The sequence below is a fragment of the Saccostrea cucullata genome, unplaced genomic scaffold (genome assembly GCF_032062105.1).
Source record: "Saccostrea cucullata isolate Sc308-1 unplaced genomic scaffold, CSIRO_AGI_Scuc_v1 ctg2716, whole genome shotgun sequence".
NCBI classification, from domain to species: Eukaryota; Metazoa; Mollusca; class Bivalvia; order Ostreida; family Ostreidae; genus Saccostrea; species Saccostrea cuccullata.
The window spans coordinates 29,508-46,601 of NW_026938365.1; positions in this window are offsets into that span (position 1 = coordinate 29,508).

Here is a 17,094-nt window from a genome sequence, read left to right on the forward strand (position 1 = left end):
TTCTCATTGAAAAGTATAATGAGAAGTGGAATTTTCAGTTTATAAATAAACTTTCGTATAATATTTGTGCGCTATCTGTATGAAATATTAGATGTCTTGCAATTGGTTTTTTTTAAATTGCCATGAGCACAGAAGTCACGTATTAAAAATAATCTAGACATAGTTAAGATTAATTTATTATAATTTACCCTCCTTTAAGGGGGATATACAAGCCATATTGGATCAAGTCTGGTGTAAAATAACAAATACTAAGAATGCGCTTAATACTTTTCCAAACAAGCCCAAACAAGCCCAAATTTACTCAGAGTGCTAATGCACTCATTACCTACTGTTAGAGACCAAAACTAGTAAATAGTTAAGTTTATTTTGTTTTAATTAGGAGGAAATTAATCATGTTAGAACTGCACAGCTACAGCATTCTGGTCTGGAAAACAAAATTCTGTGCTAAAAATAGACCACGTGCTGCTATCCATGAACTACTTTCATGGTTCTTTACACTCATTTTGAAGACAACGGTACCACATTCATACGCGTGCGTGTACGTGCACTGCAATCTGATTGGCTGAAACTTTAAATAGCTATAACTCCCTTAGTTTTCAACCAAACAGGATGAGATTTGGAACATTGATAGATATAATGGACTTCTACAAGAAGGTATGATCACCATGCACATCCATACACGTGCGTGAACGTACGCTGCAATCTGATTGGCTGAAACTTTAATCAGCTATAACTCCCTTGGTTTTCAACCAAACTGAGTGGGATTTAGAACATAGATAGATGTAATGGACTTCCACAAGTAGGTATGTCACCATGCTCATGTATGCACGTGCGTGCACGTGGAATGAGTAAAATCAAAAATACACTTGAATGAGCGTATTTTTTAATACTTTTGGATTAAATATTTTAATATTTAGTATATTAAAGTATATAGATTGTGTAGATAAGATCATATGGTCATTACGCACACGCATTCAAATGTGCACGCGTGCAATGCTAAAATTTGAATGAACTTGGTACCCTTCTGGGTAAACGTTGTTAAAGTCTCAAATGCATATGTTTGTCTTATTTAATGAAGCTTACAGGAAATATGGCACCAAAAGGGAGTTGGGGCGCGTTTGGGGAACATCTGTAACGGTTCCTGTTACAATTAGCACTAGTTTTGAACTTGAAATTATCATTTAAAAGTGCACAAATGACATTTTCTCAACAAATGGTTGTAGAGAGAACATTAATGCATAGTTTGAATATGTTTTTGGATTTTTTAAGGCTCTGCTGAATTCTGTAGCTGCGCAGTTCTAAGGAGCATATCAAAATCATTTTTCTGCAAAAGTGTAGATTATATATGCACAACATGCATTCAATTATGTATATTTATTGTACATTATTGTATCTTTATCATAAGGACTTAAAATTTGATCAAAATATAATGTATTTTAGCCAAGAAATAGAAATGTTTACATTTTGTTCTCATCCCCCTTAAAAGTGCTAACCTACTGTAAACATCATACTGTTAACATATTTTCCGGATAATGAGTTGTTTAAAGTAAGAACAAGTCCATCTTTCAGTAACTGCAAGCCCTTTCAGAACAAGATTGCATAAATGTTGCATCTAAGGATGCCTGCTATTAAATTATAAGTTTAGTATGATTATGATTTTGCCTTAACATTTCTTGCGGTGAGCTCTGCAATCTCTGATTTGGAAGAACAAATTCTAATAGAAGAACAATTTACAAAATATTCAACTAAAAAATCCCTGGGGCCTTGTTCTTTATGGGGTTTGGGCGTGCGGGTGTGCGTTGTGCATAAACTTTTCATATTTTTGAATCCTTCTCAAAAACCTCTGGGTCAATTTCAACCAACTTGCCACAAAGTATCCTTGGGTAATGATGATTCAGTTTCGTCCAAATAAAGGACCAAGCCTTTTTCTAAGGGGAGATAATTAAGAATTAGCCACATATTAATGTCATCTTTTAAATAATTTCTTCTCAAGAACCAATGGGCCAAGAAAGATTCAAATTTGTTCAAATCATGACCCCTTGGAGTAGAGTGGGGCCACAATGGACGATCAATGTTTTATGATTGATTGATTGTACATTGTTTAACGCCCCTCTCGAGAATTTTTCACTCATATGGAGACGTCACCGTATGCCGGTGAAGGGCTTTAAATTTTGACCTTAACTAGGCACTCAGGGCCATTGAGCCTGCTGCTGACACGGGGCCTCGGTTTTTAAGGTCTCATCCGAAGGACCTGCAACTTTCACTTCAAAGTGCCGAGCTCATGGCGAAAGAACAGGTGCTACCCATTTTTTTTTTATCGATTTAGGTCAGTCGCAGCCGAGATACGAACTCACGACCTCCTGATCACGGAGCGAGCGCTCTACCTACTGAACTACCGTGAACGGTCAATGTTTTACGAATGATACATAGGAAAAATCTTTAAAAATCTTCTCCAGAACCACTAAGGCAAGAAAGATGAAACTTATATGCAATCATCCTCGGATAGTGCAGATTCAATTTCGTTCAAATCAAGATCCCTGGAGGTTGGGTGGGGCCACAATGGATGTTCAAGGTTTTACATAGGAATACATATGAAAAATCTTTAAAACTCTTCTCCAGAACCAATGGGCCAAGAAAGATGAAACTTGTGTGCAAACATCTTCAGGAAGCATAGATTCAAGTTTGTTCAAATCATGAACCCCATGGTAGGAAGGGTTCACGATGAATGATCAAAATTTTACATGGGAATGCATTGTAACAATCTTCTTCTCTAGAATCACTGGACCAAGATAGATGAAACCTGCATGGGTGTGTTTTTGCAGCTTTCAATTTATATTCCATAGATCCTCTATGGATTGTTGTTTTATACTCATGTGACTGTTTTTAAGGCCTTATTACTTTTATTTTAAGTTTTAGGTTATAATGAATAATGTAATCATGGCATCTAAAAAGAAGAATCTATTAAAAGTTTAATTAAAATCTAGTCCTTATGTACTTTGGGTTTGATTGCAATTAAACTTGGTGTGACCATGGTTACTAAACAAGAAATTTCTTTGAAATATTTTCAAAATGCCTCTCCTCCTACAGTTTCTGTCTGATGTCAATATTACTTGGCACAGAAGTAGACTACACAAACATACATAATTCTTTTAATGAGTTTTTAATTTTGATTAATGATGTAACCATATTTGCTAAAAATAGAAATTTCTTCGAAATATTTTCAAAATGCTACTTCTCCTACAGTTTTGGTCTGATTTTAATAAAACTTGGCACACAAGTAGACTACACTAACATAGTCATAAATTCTCTTTATGGGTTGTTTATTTTGATGAATGGTGTTTCCTTGGTTACGTAAATTAAAATTTTCTGTAAAATTTTTTGAAAAGTTTACTCCTTCAGATTTAGTCAGATTGTCATCTTGCCACAAAAAGAGACTAAATCAAGGGACATTATTCTATTTATTGCTGTTGCAAATTTTCAAGTTACTTTTTTCTTCGTATGTTATAAGTATCGACCAGTAGAGCTACAGTCTCGACAAATACTTCTCGTTCATACATGTATCTATTCCTATGAAAATATATGATCGTCCATTGTGGCCTCAACCTCTCCCTATGATTTGAAAAAAACTTGAATCTTCAATAAATGCAGATGCTTCCATATAAAAATAACCAATCACAGCTTTACTGTTCTTCAGAAGGAGATTTTTAAAGATTTTCCCCATATATTCGTATGTAAAACGTTGATTTTCCTTTGTGGATTTACCCTACCCCCGGGGGTCATGATTTGAACAAACTTGAATATACACAACCTAAGGATATTTTCACATAAATATAACCAATCACTGCATTGCTGTTCTTGAAAAGAAAATTTTTAAAGACTTTTCCTATGTATTCCTATTAAAAACTTTGATCATCAATTCAGCCTCACCCTACCTCTGGGGGTCATGTTTTGAACAAACTTGAATCTACACTATCTGACAATGATTCCACTTGAGTTTCATCTTTCCTGGTTCATTTTGAGAAAAAGATCATTCAATGATGCCATTGATTTTTCGCAATTTCGTAATTATCTAGCGTTGGAGGAGGACATGGTCCTTTATTTGAAAACTTGAATCACTTTCACCAAAGGATACTCTGTGCCAAGTTTTGTTGAAATCAGCCCATTAGTTCTAGAGAAGAAGATAAAATTGTGAAACGTTTAAAATGATAAACAATTTGAAAAATTTCAATCAGAAAAGCTCGCAAGGCTCAGGTGAACTAAAAAGAAATTTAAAATACCAACCATTAAGGACAGATGATACAAACAACTTTTTCCTTTTGAATAGATTTAATATCGTGTCACAATTTTAGAAAAGTGGATAATTCATAGCATTTTTCTCCAAAGAACTGGAAAATGAAATAAACTCTGAAAATATTACTAATATTTCAATTAAAAAAACAAATATAGACAAAGCATACTCAGTTAAGGTTTACAGGTGAAAACAAATTTCAGAATATGTTACCTTGGTGCTAAAAGTATAATAAAAACTTAAGAAAAATATACCAAGCCGGATGAATTTTATTAAGAAAAGCAAAATCGTAAAAATCTGCAATAAACCATTGGATGATTTTTACGATTTTGCTTTTCTTAATAAAATTGGTATATTTTTCTACAGTTTGAATTACACTTTTAGCACCAACGTAACATATTCTGAAATTTGTTTTCATCTGTAAACTTTACTGAGTGTGTTTTGTCCATATTTGTAATTATATTGAAATATTACTAATATTTTCCAAGTCTATTTCATTTTCCAGTTCTTAGGAGAAAGAATTCTAAGAATTATCCACTTTTCTAAATTCATAACATGATGTTTAGTCTCTTCCAAATAAAAAATTTGTATCATCTATCCTTAAAGCGTCGGTCTCACTATAAACAACTGGTTTCATATGCAAGTAGATAGAACTTGAAGTTACAAGTAAACTGATGGTAATACCATACCACTTGTAATGATGTTTGTACCATGCTGCTTTTATTGAAAATTTACAGACTTTTCCTGATGTAAAACATCTAATTTTCAGGCTAGTACTGATGTAACACATGTAATTCACAGGCTTTTACTGATGTAACACGTGAATTGACAGGCTTTTACTGATGAAACACATGTAATTTATACGATGTGAGAAATTTAAAGTACATGTAACACTAAATAAAAACTCCATAAAAGTTGTAATAATTGTTGATGGTTTTCAAACAATTGATCCAATATTCAGTTAAGTGTACAAGAAAATCTCTACATAACTGTGAAATGCATGTATTTTTGCTCACCTCAACGAAGTTGATGGAGAACTTACGTAATACCCTTGGCGTCCATGTTGGCATCACGGTTTTTGTTGCAGTGTTCTGTTTAAGTGTTTCTATTTCCGTACATTGATCAAGTATGCATGAATGATGCTTCAAGTGTGTTTCACTGTACCAGTCATGGTTTCAGATGCTACAATTTTGGCTATGATCAGATTACTTTTTTTGGAGCAGGTTAAAATTTCTGGTCAATATTTTTGAAGCAAGGCTCCTTTTCAAGTAACTATGAGTCCTGTTTTGTCTGCAAGGATGAAACATCTAAGGATGCACTTTGCCAGGCTTTCTTTGGATGCTGGATCTGACCTACATCTTCTAGATGAGTTATCAGGTAGAAGTTTGTGGAGCAGATCCATTACTAAGAAACAATAAGGTCTATCTGAACTAAACTTGCATGGATGATGCATCAAAGGATGAACTTGTTCAGATGGTGGATTTTAATTACATTTTCTAGATAAGTGACTAGTTTAAAGTTATTAGATAAGTCCATTTCCGAGTAACTCTGATTTCTTACTACCTATGTTGATCCAACTCATTGTGTGTTTTTTATCCCCGGACTGTGGGAAGGGGATAAAAAACCCAAAGTTGGATAAAAATCATACTTACCACAAATCATGGGGAATACTTTTAATAACGTTTTTTGCAAGCCTGTCAATGTTTTAAGCTGAATGTTTTAAGATGAAGACTCAAGTGATCTCTTCTGATCATAATTTTCCATTGTTTGTCGTCAGTGTCAGGTCCTAATTTTTTCTTTACAATTTCACATTCTTTTCCAGAACCACTGGGCCAATAAAAAAATTAAAGTTTACCAACACTATGATTCGTCATATTTATTAAAAGCATTCTCAGGTAGTGTAGATTTACATTTTTTCAAATTTTAACCTCAGGGGTAGGATGGGGCACAATGGGTGATGAAGTTTAACATAGAAATATATTGGGAAAATTAAAAATCTTCTTAAGAACATCAAAGCCATGGTAAGTTATATATATTCAGAAGCGCCTCAGGTTATCTAGATTTAAATTTGTTTAAATCTTGACTCCTGGGGTTAGAGCGAGCCACAATAGAAAATTAAATTGGAGTAAAATATCTTTTAAAATCTTCTAAAGCCATGATTAATCTAAGAAAGATAGAAACATCCTTAGCTGATGTTAATTCAAATAGTTAAAAAAAATATCCAGTGAGAGATAACAGCAGGAAACACAGGGGAAAACTGTGTGAAAAGAGGAAACTCAATAGAATGTTTCTGGGTTTTTTTAAATCTATTATCATCTGAAAGTCATATGGGAAAGCCTGTAAGTCATTTTACTTCCATATTGTTAAAATTTTACAATTTCTCAAAAAGTACCAATCGTGATGGTTTTGATTTCACGTTGCAAGAAATTTATGTAAGTTTCGTATGATCATTTAAAAGTTTTAAAAATTAATGAGTGCATTTAAGATGGGTTAAATTTCATGGAAAAAATAATGAATCGCGAAGATTGTGAAATTAAAACCATCATGATTATTTACCAATCTACAGTATATCTGATTTTACTGATATCATTTATTGACTGATTTCTAGGGCAACATGCGTTTTGTCGGACCCAAGCACTAAAGTGTTTGCCTGAGGCCATAAAGTCCGAAGGCAGACAGTTTGGTGCGAAAAAACGAGAACAGATAGTCAATAAATGTTTTGTAGTCCTTTCATTTTAACTTTTTTTTATATAAAAATATATTTTGTGTTTTCTTCTGTGATGTAACATCAGGTCCGTCACTTTTGACACCAACAAGTGAAAATGAGATTAAGCTCTGTCCATTGTGTGAATTAAGCGGTCCAACGTCCCAACATCGTTTTTTTATGTCCGCTCATCAAAACAATAGAAATGTTAGACTTTTTTCGTTAAGATTTGTATAGGAACAAAAAAATTTCAAAGGCCTGGTATAACAAAAATCATTGCATCACAAACTTTATTTACAAATAACAAAATCTGAATCCCCCCCCCCCAAAAAAAAAAGAAATGATAAGGATTTCATTATATGTACATAGAAGATTGTCATCTCTTGTCATAGAAGATTGTAACCAAATTGAAATCTCCATTTAAAGGATAATAAACAATAGCAGTATACCACATTTTAATATAATATACTAAATATCAAAAAACCAAAAACAATTTACGGTAAAGAAATTGTTAGGTAAAATGTGAATGGTGTGAGTGTATTTCTTACTCCTAAAAAAGTACTGAATTACTGACGTCTGACTGGTAATAGTCATGATATATTATAATTGATTTCTGTGCATGAGTTCCATGACTTCCTGTATCCTTCCCCTGACCATGGTGGACCAGGTCCTGTAGGTCATCTACAGCTGTTTGTGCTCTCACTGGGTATACATGTCTGTAACACAAAGTCTTTAACATGTGTAACAGAACATTGAATGGGATATTTAATAAAGAGTATCCACACTTTAATATAGACTGTTGTTCTGGCAGCAATTCCTTAGTGTAACAGACTGTATTGTCAAGAACAATATCCCATGCTACAGCATGTCTCCTCTTCGTAGACCAAGACTGTCCCCCTAAGGACTCATTTAACATGTACCGTACTACATCTTCAGTTAAATGATTGACATACATTACATATGGCTGTGCTAACTTGACCTTTGTCATTTCTAGAACTGATATACTATAGTAGCTTACTGGTATCTAAGTGTCTTTTATTAAAATATTGCAATTTACAACATATCAGAAATACATCCAAACTTAAATGCTAATTTTAGCATATAGCCGGATGCTTTGTTAGCCATATAAACCTGTTTTTTTACAACTGAGCTAGTATATACATGTAACTTTAATTGTGCAAAAATGGTTAAAACCTTGTACAACATAAAAGCAATGTTCTGGAGTATAGTGGCTGTAAGTCTACGTTACATAAGAACCTGGTACTGGGTCAGAGGTAAAATTATCAACTTTTCTACAACATTAAAAAATCTTATGCATGAGAGAAGGTTTTTTACTGGGAGATTTTTTTAAAAGAGACAACTCAAGGCATAGATTCAATTCAAACAAAAAGCTGGAGATTAGCATGTGTTCATCTGTATCAGGATTTTGAAGGACACTTGAAACACTAGACCTGATAGATGGACAATGAAGCAGTGACACTAAACCCTTCTCATACAATTTATGAAGCCTAAGAAATAATTTTGTTTGTGCTTCACCATGGATATTACTCAGAAACATGTTGTTTTCTGGAATGAAGAAGTTTGGACAGACCCCCTCATACACCCATTTAAGGATAAGTTTAAAACAGACCCAGAAAAACTCCAGGAGATTTTTTGGACACCAATGAGGTATTATGTTTTGTTGTACCACCCAGAAAACAGCTGTCTTCATGTGATAGGAACACAGTAATTTATCCTCATCACTTAATCCATTGTTAATGCATTCTTTTAAGAACAATTTAAGCAGCACATATGTTAAGAATTTGCAATGGTTCATTGAGTATACAAGTTTTTGTTCTGCCAAAGAGAAGGAAATTCTCCATTCTTTGTCTGCATGTTTTCCGAGTTTGTGTCCTATTGCTACAAAGTGGCATCCATTCCTGACTATGTCATCAACAATAAAAGACGGGGGCCATGAGTGACATCTGTCTGTCCATTTGGAGGCAGGAGGGAGCCAAAAATCACAGACAAAACATTGTGCTATGTCATAATCTTCTCCTACTACTGTAACACCACTTTCACACGCACCATATTCCTTAATATAAGGCAAAACTGCTGAACACGTGATCCCTCTGTATTTGGAACTGGATATATAGAGTCTGTCGTTTTTTTTTCTCATACATGCTTTCTTTACACTCCCCTAGCTGCATTGATGTAGCCCTCTCCGATTTTTTTTCTTTTTTTTTGGAGAGGGCTACAACTCCTTAGGATCTCTATAATGGCGCAGATGCGGCAGTGGATCACTCCCGCACGGATTTCGGCTCAAATTATCGGTAAACGGCTATTTTATTATCATCTCTTACCTGGAATCCAAATATGTAATTATGCAAAACATAAATCGATCCAAAAATATTCACAACAATCCATATATCGGTTATTTTTCGTGTCAGCGACTATGGATAAAGACGTGTGGAAACCATGTTGTGCCAAAATGAAATAACTAATACAAACAAATGATATAATTTGATGAATCAAAATGGTTATTAGATACATTCTATTCTGCATTTCTTGACGGTTCAAAACAAAAAAAAGTATTCCACAGAATATCATGTATAAATCTGCACAAAATTCCGAATGCCAAAACCAGAATACTACTAAATAATATTATTATATTCTTTACAAATGAACCACAGTATTTCTGACCCCTTGAAAATAATATAAAAAATCTTGCAAGTAGGTTTTCAGCATTGGCTCGGGCTAATTCGAAAGAGAAATTTGGAGTTTGGCAGTAAAGTTAAATAGGGTAATGTTGTAGTAAATGAATAAAATTTAGTAGTGAAAGATATTGGAACCTATTTTACTTGTCAGGTTTCTTCGAGCTAGTCGGTTTTTATTCTAACTGTTCTATCCCCCCCCCACCCTCTTTAAAAAACGCTGCAATCTAACTGAATTAATATTTCTTAATGGGGTTCATCGAAATGCTTGGTTGTGCCTTCAAACTGGAATAGTTTTTATGGGCCTGGAATTCCTAGACCAATTTTATTTTATTAGCCCAACCATATTTCTAATAAGGCAAGACGTATGGTATGTAAGTTTCATCTACATATGTTATGTAGTTCATATTAAAAAAAAACGAAGGGATAATTGACGATATCCCATTCAGGGTGTGAAAATAGTAGTTTAAGGGTCCTCCACACACCCACAGGTTATGATCTCATATTATTGAGCATTACTTTTAACAAGGATATCAACCTTTAAAAACTGTCCAGGGATTAAAATGTAATTTATGTCACAGGGTCACGGTCTTGTTTGAAAAATTCAGAACAAAACTGGTTCGGTCGTTTTACAATTTATTGATGGATATAAAGAAAAACCAAGAAAATAGAAAAACACTCTAACAACACTCATACAAAACAATGTACACATAGACAAACACGAAACAAAGACATTTACGAAAAGTAAGAATTAATAGATATTTAACCGACTGCCAGTAGATCGTTACATAAATTAAACAAGTAAATGAATTACAAGATTAATGAACATCTTACCAGGCATCCAGTATCAAATCAGAAAAATATAATATAGTATATCGATTGAATCGATCTGTGATAATATATCTAAGCAATCTGCTACCGTAAAGGCTGTAGAGCTTGGGGTGGGGATTTGGCGGGTTTCTTACTTTATATAGTGCACGGGTTAGTAAAACATGCATATTAATTAGTATAACGAAATCCATTGGTCCATGGTAGGTCACTGGTCAGTCATACGTAAAGGAAATGCTAAAAATAGAAATTCACCTGTACAAAACTAAACACTCGCACATGGCTCTCACATACCTGAAAAACCGGTTGTATTCGATTGGCTATGCGCGCCAATCAGAATACGTACTTATATTGCGCAAAGCATTAAAGTAAATATTCAATAATAATTATAATTTAATTACAACTGTGACATTCTCCCCTGCTAGGGAAAATGGCTCCTGACATTTTAAATAACTGAAGCAAATAACAATGTCCATGTAGCATTGTACAGACAAAGTATTATAACCCAAACATATTTACAACCAAAATGAACATCAACTATGTGACATTCTCCCCTGTATATACTATACGTAATAAACTGGAGTAACCTGGTGCACCCACTCTCCGTACCTTTCCGGTTTTCTCACCTGTCTAGTAGAACGTCTAGGGAGGGGTGTTGGTGTACTCTGTACAGTAGATAAATTGCGATTCAAGCTAGAATCAGTAGTATTATAATACATACTAGTAGTAGAATCATAAGTACTTGGACTATGATGAGAAATAGTACTTGGAAGTCTACTTACTGTAGTCGAATCCTGACAAGTACTTGGACTATGATGAGAAATAGAACTTGGAAGTCTATGTACTCTACTTACTCTACGTTGAGGAATGATATAAACTTGTCTATCATCAGAATCTGAGTCCGAGTCTGAAGATTCTGAGCCTGAAATAGCAGCGTCACTTACCTTACACTCACTCTCAAGTGAAGGAGTAGGAATACTTATGACTGGGGTGGGTGTCTTATCAGTAGTTTTTAAAGGGAGTGTCTTAGAACCTTGGCTGATCTGCTCTGTTTCTGATAACCTGGATATATAAGAGATTGGCAACAACATGTTTCTATGCAAGGTCTTAGATTTATCTTTACCATTCTCTTTTTTCACAATAAACACAGGAATATCAGGGCTGGGCTGTTCAGTAACAATGTAGGGGTCTCTGGCCCATTTATCAGCCAGCTTATTCTTTCCCTTCAAACCCACATTTCTAATTAATACACAATCACCGACCTGTATTTTAGATTCTCGTACTTTTGCATCATAGATGCTCTTATGACGAGTTGCGTTCTTTTCTGCTTCTCGTGAAGCAACTTTATATGAAAATTCGAGTCTCTTCTGTAGTTTCTTCGCAAAATTATCGCGACTACGTATTTTCTCTGACGTATCGGAATTTAAATTGAGAAACGCATCAATTGCTAAGCGTGGATGTCTCCCAAACATGAGAAAGAAAGGGGAATAACCAGTACTCTCATGTCTTGTTGCATTATATGCATGGACAAGTGTACTTACAAAGGATTTCCAATCATCCTTCTGTTTGTTGTCTAGGGTACCAAGCATCTTGATTAGAGTCTGGTTAAACCTCTCGACCATACCGTTCCTCATGGGGTGATACGGAGTAGTTCTAGATTGTTTAACACCAGCTATCTTGCAAAGCTCCCTAATGACATGACCTGTGAAATTTCTACCTTGGTCACTGTGTAACCTGTTAGGGAAGCCATAGTGTAATATGAAATTGTCAAACAAAATCCTAGCAGTTGTCTTTGCCGTCTGGTTACGTGTAGGAAAAGCTTGTGCATAACGGGTGAAATGATCTGTTACCACTAAGACATTTTCAAATCCACCTTTACTCATTTCAAGGGATAAATAGTCAATACAAACCAAATCGAGAGGATGGTAACTCTCAATATTTACAAGTTCAGCTGAAATTTTCTCTGGTGTTTTGAACTTGACACAGCGATCACAGGTCTTGATTCTGTTGGTGATGTCCTGAATCATACCTGGCCAATAGAATCTCTCTTTCATAAGCTGGGTTGTTCTTTCTCTGCCATGGTGTCCTAAATCTGTATGTAGGTATTCAAATGCTGCATCCCTGAAATGAGCTGGTAGAACCAATTGTTTGACATGATCATGGTTTAAAACAGATGTTCTGTACAAAATACCGTTTTCTATCAACAATCTGTCTTTTTCTCTGAAATATTTGCAAACTTCTAGAGTCTCTGATTTTAAATCTGACTTAGATAGTAAACATCCCTGATTCAATTAATGTACAACTCTACTAATATCCTTATCAGCTGATTGTTCTTTTTGCCAATCAATGTCAGAAAAAACACATGAATCAAGACATGAAGTTTCAGGTAAAGATGAAATGTTTGACTCACTCTGTGCCTCACTTTGTACAAGACCAGTACTTACAGTCATACATGAAGCAGATGTGACGTTATAAGGTAGGTATACATTCTCAAAGTAGGGACAGTGTTCTCTGTTTGTAGTTTGTGCATTACAGATGGACTGGACTACATCAGGAATGACATCTGTTTCCAAGGGTCTTCTAGATAAGCCATCCGCATCTGCATTGTTGATACCCTTCCGGTAACGGATGGAAAAATGAAAGTTGCTCAGAGCAGCTAGCCATCGATGACCTGTGGCATCAAGTTTAGCAGTGGTCAAAACGTAGGTGAGCGGGTTGTTATCAGTGATGACCTCAAAGTTGTTTCCAAACAGATAGTCATAGAACTTTTCTGTCACCGCCCATTTCAATGAAAGGAATTCCAACTTATGCGCAGGATAGTTTCTTTCGCTGTTCTTCAAACCTCTACTAGCATAAGCTATCACTCGCTTCTCACCATTCTGCTGCTGATAAAGTATGGCTCCCAAACCATTTCTTGAAGCATCTGTATGGAGGATAAAAGGCTTGTCGAAGTCAGCATAGGCGAGGATTGGTGGTGATGTAAGTTTCCTCTTGATTTCTTCAAACGCTTGGGACTCCTCATCTCCCCATTTCCATGGTGGTGGTTTGACTTTGGACTTACCTTTTTCCTTAGAGTTTGTAAAATGGCCCTTCAGAAGATCGTTGAGAGGCTTAATGATCTTAGAGTAATCTTTTACATACCTCCGATAATATCCTGCAAATCCTAGGAATGTTCGAAGTGTCTTGATATTGTGAGGGGCTGGCCATGTAGAAATAGACTTGGTCTTCTCTGGGTCTGTAGCTACACCTGCTTTACTTACTACATGTCCTAAGTAGGTAACACTCTCTTTGAAAAACTCACACTTCTTGGCCTTAAGCTTAAGATTATGTCTCTCAAGTCTCTGAAATACAGCTGTTAGTCGGTCCAAGTGTTCGTCAAATGTTTGCGAAAATATGAGTATGTCATCGAGAAAAACAAGACAGTCCCTCAAGTTCAACTCACCCATACATCTTTCCATAATCCTCTGAAAAGTCGCAGGTGCGTTCGTCAATCCGAACCCCATTCTGTTACACTCATAGTGACCAACACCGCTGACTGAAAAGGCTGTCTTCTCTTTGTCCATCTCTTCTATCTCAACCTGCCAGTAGGAACTGGTTAAATCTAGTTTGGTGAAGAAGTTAGACCCAACCAATCTGTCGATAGTGTCGTCAATGCGTGGAAGGTTGTATGCATCCTTGATGGTTCTGGAGTTGAGTTTCCTGTAGTCTATGCAGAAACGTAAACTACCATCTTTCTTTCTGACCAATACTATGTTTGAGGAATATGGGCTCTGTGACGGTCTAATACCTCCAACATCCAGCATCTCCTTAATGTGTTCTCGTACTTCTGCATACATTCCAGGTGGAATCCGTCTGTATGGTTCTTTGAATGGTGTTTTGTCGGTAAGCTTAATTTCATGTTTTAAAATATCAGTCTTACCTACATCAGTTGGTCCATCTGAAAATAAATGAGTCCAACCAGAGAGAAACTTCTTAGCCTCACTTACTTGTTTAGAAGTTAAGTTCTCCTCTGATATCTTCATGTCCAATTCCTGCAGAGACTTTCTGGGTTTCTTAACACCTTGATCCTGTGTTTCAGGATTCCAAGAGTCCACTAACTTGACACCACTTACTGAACATAACAGTGATTTCGGTGGTATATGTACAATAGAGGCTGAAATATTGCAAACCCTAACAGGAATAGTAGTAGTATGCTTACCCTGGGTAAGGGAAATAACTCTAGGACAAACAATGAGACCTCCTGATAATGAAGTATTTGTTTGCTCAGTTAAAGCTGATACAATACCATGGTTATTTCTTACCAGACCTCTGATTACTTTTGTCTCATTTGGTAACACTTGAATGGTATACTTGTTAGTCGTCTTCACTGGTGTTTCATCATTCATACTGTCAAATGCTATCTTCCATTGTTCTGGAACATCATCTGAATCAGTGGAATTCTGGTTACAAACGAATGAAATTAGTTCCAAGAATCATAGGTACTTGCCTTGAATAATTTGTCTGGGGAACTACTAGAACAGGAATAGTATATGTAAATTCACCAAAGCAAGGTACACATATGTCAATTTCAGCATAGCCACTATATGGCAAAGCACTGCCATTAGCGCTCTGAACATTGAGTTCAAATTCTGAAAGGTCATGTAACTCAGGCTTAGGGTTTAAATTTCGGAAAAATTCTTCCGACATACAGGTAATCATGGATCCTGAGTCAATGAGAGCTTTGGTTTTTATACCATTGACAATATCAGATTCATTGGATTCTCCAACTAACCTGTACATAAGACTGGATTGATTTTTGGTGTAATTAGGGCTATTTTGAAATGCATCTCCAGTTTGCCCCGCAACAGGAGATGAAACTAGTTTAAAGTACTACCTGCACCAAACCCATTCATGTTACCAGACTGTTGAGTAAACTGCCTCTGTTGCCATGGTTGCTGAGTCTGTTGCTGAGTCTGGTGCTGCTGGCTTGGCGGTTGCTGAGATTGGAAATACATTCCTCTGCCCCTGTTGGCGAAATTCTTCCTGCCCTGGAAATTTCCTCTGTGGTAAGTATTGTTGGAGGTATTTGTCTGAAAAGAACCTGTATTATTAAAACCAGTTGTTTGTGTTTGATTATTTGCATTTGAACTTTGCTCAATTTTACCCATTCTGCTATCAAGTTTCTTCATCTGAGAAAGTAATTCTGTAAGTTGTTTTTGCATATTTTGCAGTTCAGAATTTTGAATTGTCAATGAATCTACATTACTTGACATAGCAACACTTGATTTTGGAACTGAATTTACAGATTTCAAACTAGTTTCCTCCTGTTCAATCTGTCTTATTTCTCTAAGAAGGGAGTGAAACTCTTTTACAGTCTCATACTTGTGCCTTGTTGCATTTCTTAACTGTGTGCTCCTTAAACCTGACCAAAACTTTGATCTAAGCATTGGGTCCTTGGCATTTACATCAATGTGACCTACTTTTACAGCTTTTGATAAACACTGTTCTAACCTAGATCCATAGGAAACAATTGACTCACCTTCTTGTTGATGATCTGAATAAAATTTCTGCATGATGTTTTCGGGTGTGCAGACATTCCCATAAAAGTCATCTAACTTTGCGAGGATGTTCTCAACCGTTGCATGTTCTCCAAGTGGAATCAGAATCTCCCTCGCCGTCCCCTTCAGAGAACTTCTCACTGGCTGCAAAAGAACATGATCAGGCCACTGGCCCTTTAAGCACCTAACCTCATACGACCAAACGTCATAGCTCACTTCACCTTTCTGAGCTTGCTCGCTACCGCTAAAAGTTGGAAGTTTTATAGGGGTAGGGTTGTTATTTTGATGAAACAGAGCAGAGCTATTAAACAATTGAGGTGATGACATAAGACCTGGTGGGTGTAAATAACCTGGTGAGGGTATGTGACTAGGGATCGGTACTTCACCTAAGGATGGTAGTTTAGGAATGGTACCCTTATTCAAACCATGTTCAACTTTAGGGGTAGTTGGAATTTTCTGCGCTTTCAACAGGTCGTACTCCTCTTTTGTTATAACCCTGTAATGCTCTTCTGCATTGATTTGCTCTATAATTTCTTGTAAGTCCTTCTTACCCTTGGTTTCATCAATATCATCTTGTAAATCCTTCTTACCCTTGTTTTCATCAACACCAGTTGCCATGTTGATTTGAAAATGATTAACTGATACCAAATCGCAAGCAAAGATTAACTTATCGCAATGCGCAAATGTCAACACACAAGCAATCACTCACTCAAATTCTGTATAAATACAACTGCATACACAATAAACTGGAAAAAAAACAATATACCCAAATTTACCTCTGCTTTGTCTAATAGTCCTGTTGTTCTCAGTCCTGTGCTCCAATTAGTAATGCTGCAATATTAAGAAAGTGATCGCGCGCAGGGAAATTTTCAGCTACTATAAACTACTGTACATGATCAACTCGCATCAACAAAATGTTCAACAGACAATGACATTGACGGACAAAAATAAACATTGACAGTCAACAAAACAAACACGACTGTAGACAACACAGTACATATAATAACATCAAGCACAGTACACATACATTTGGCAGTCTAAATT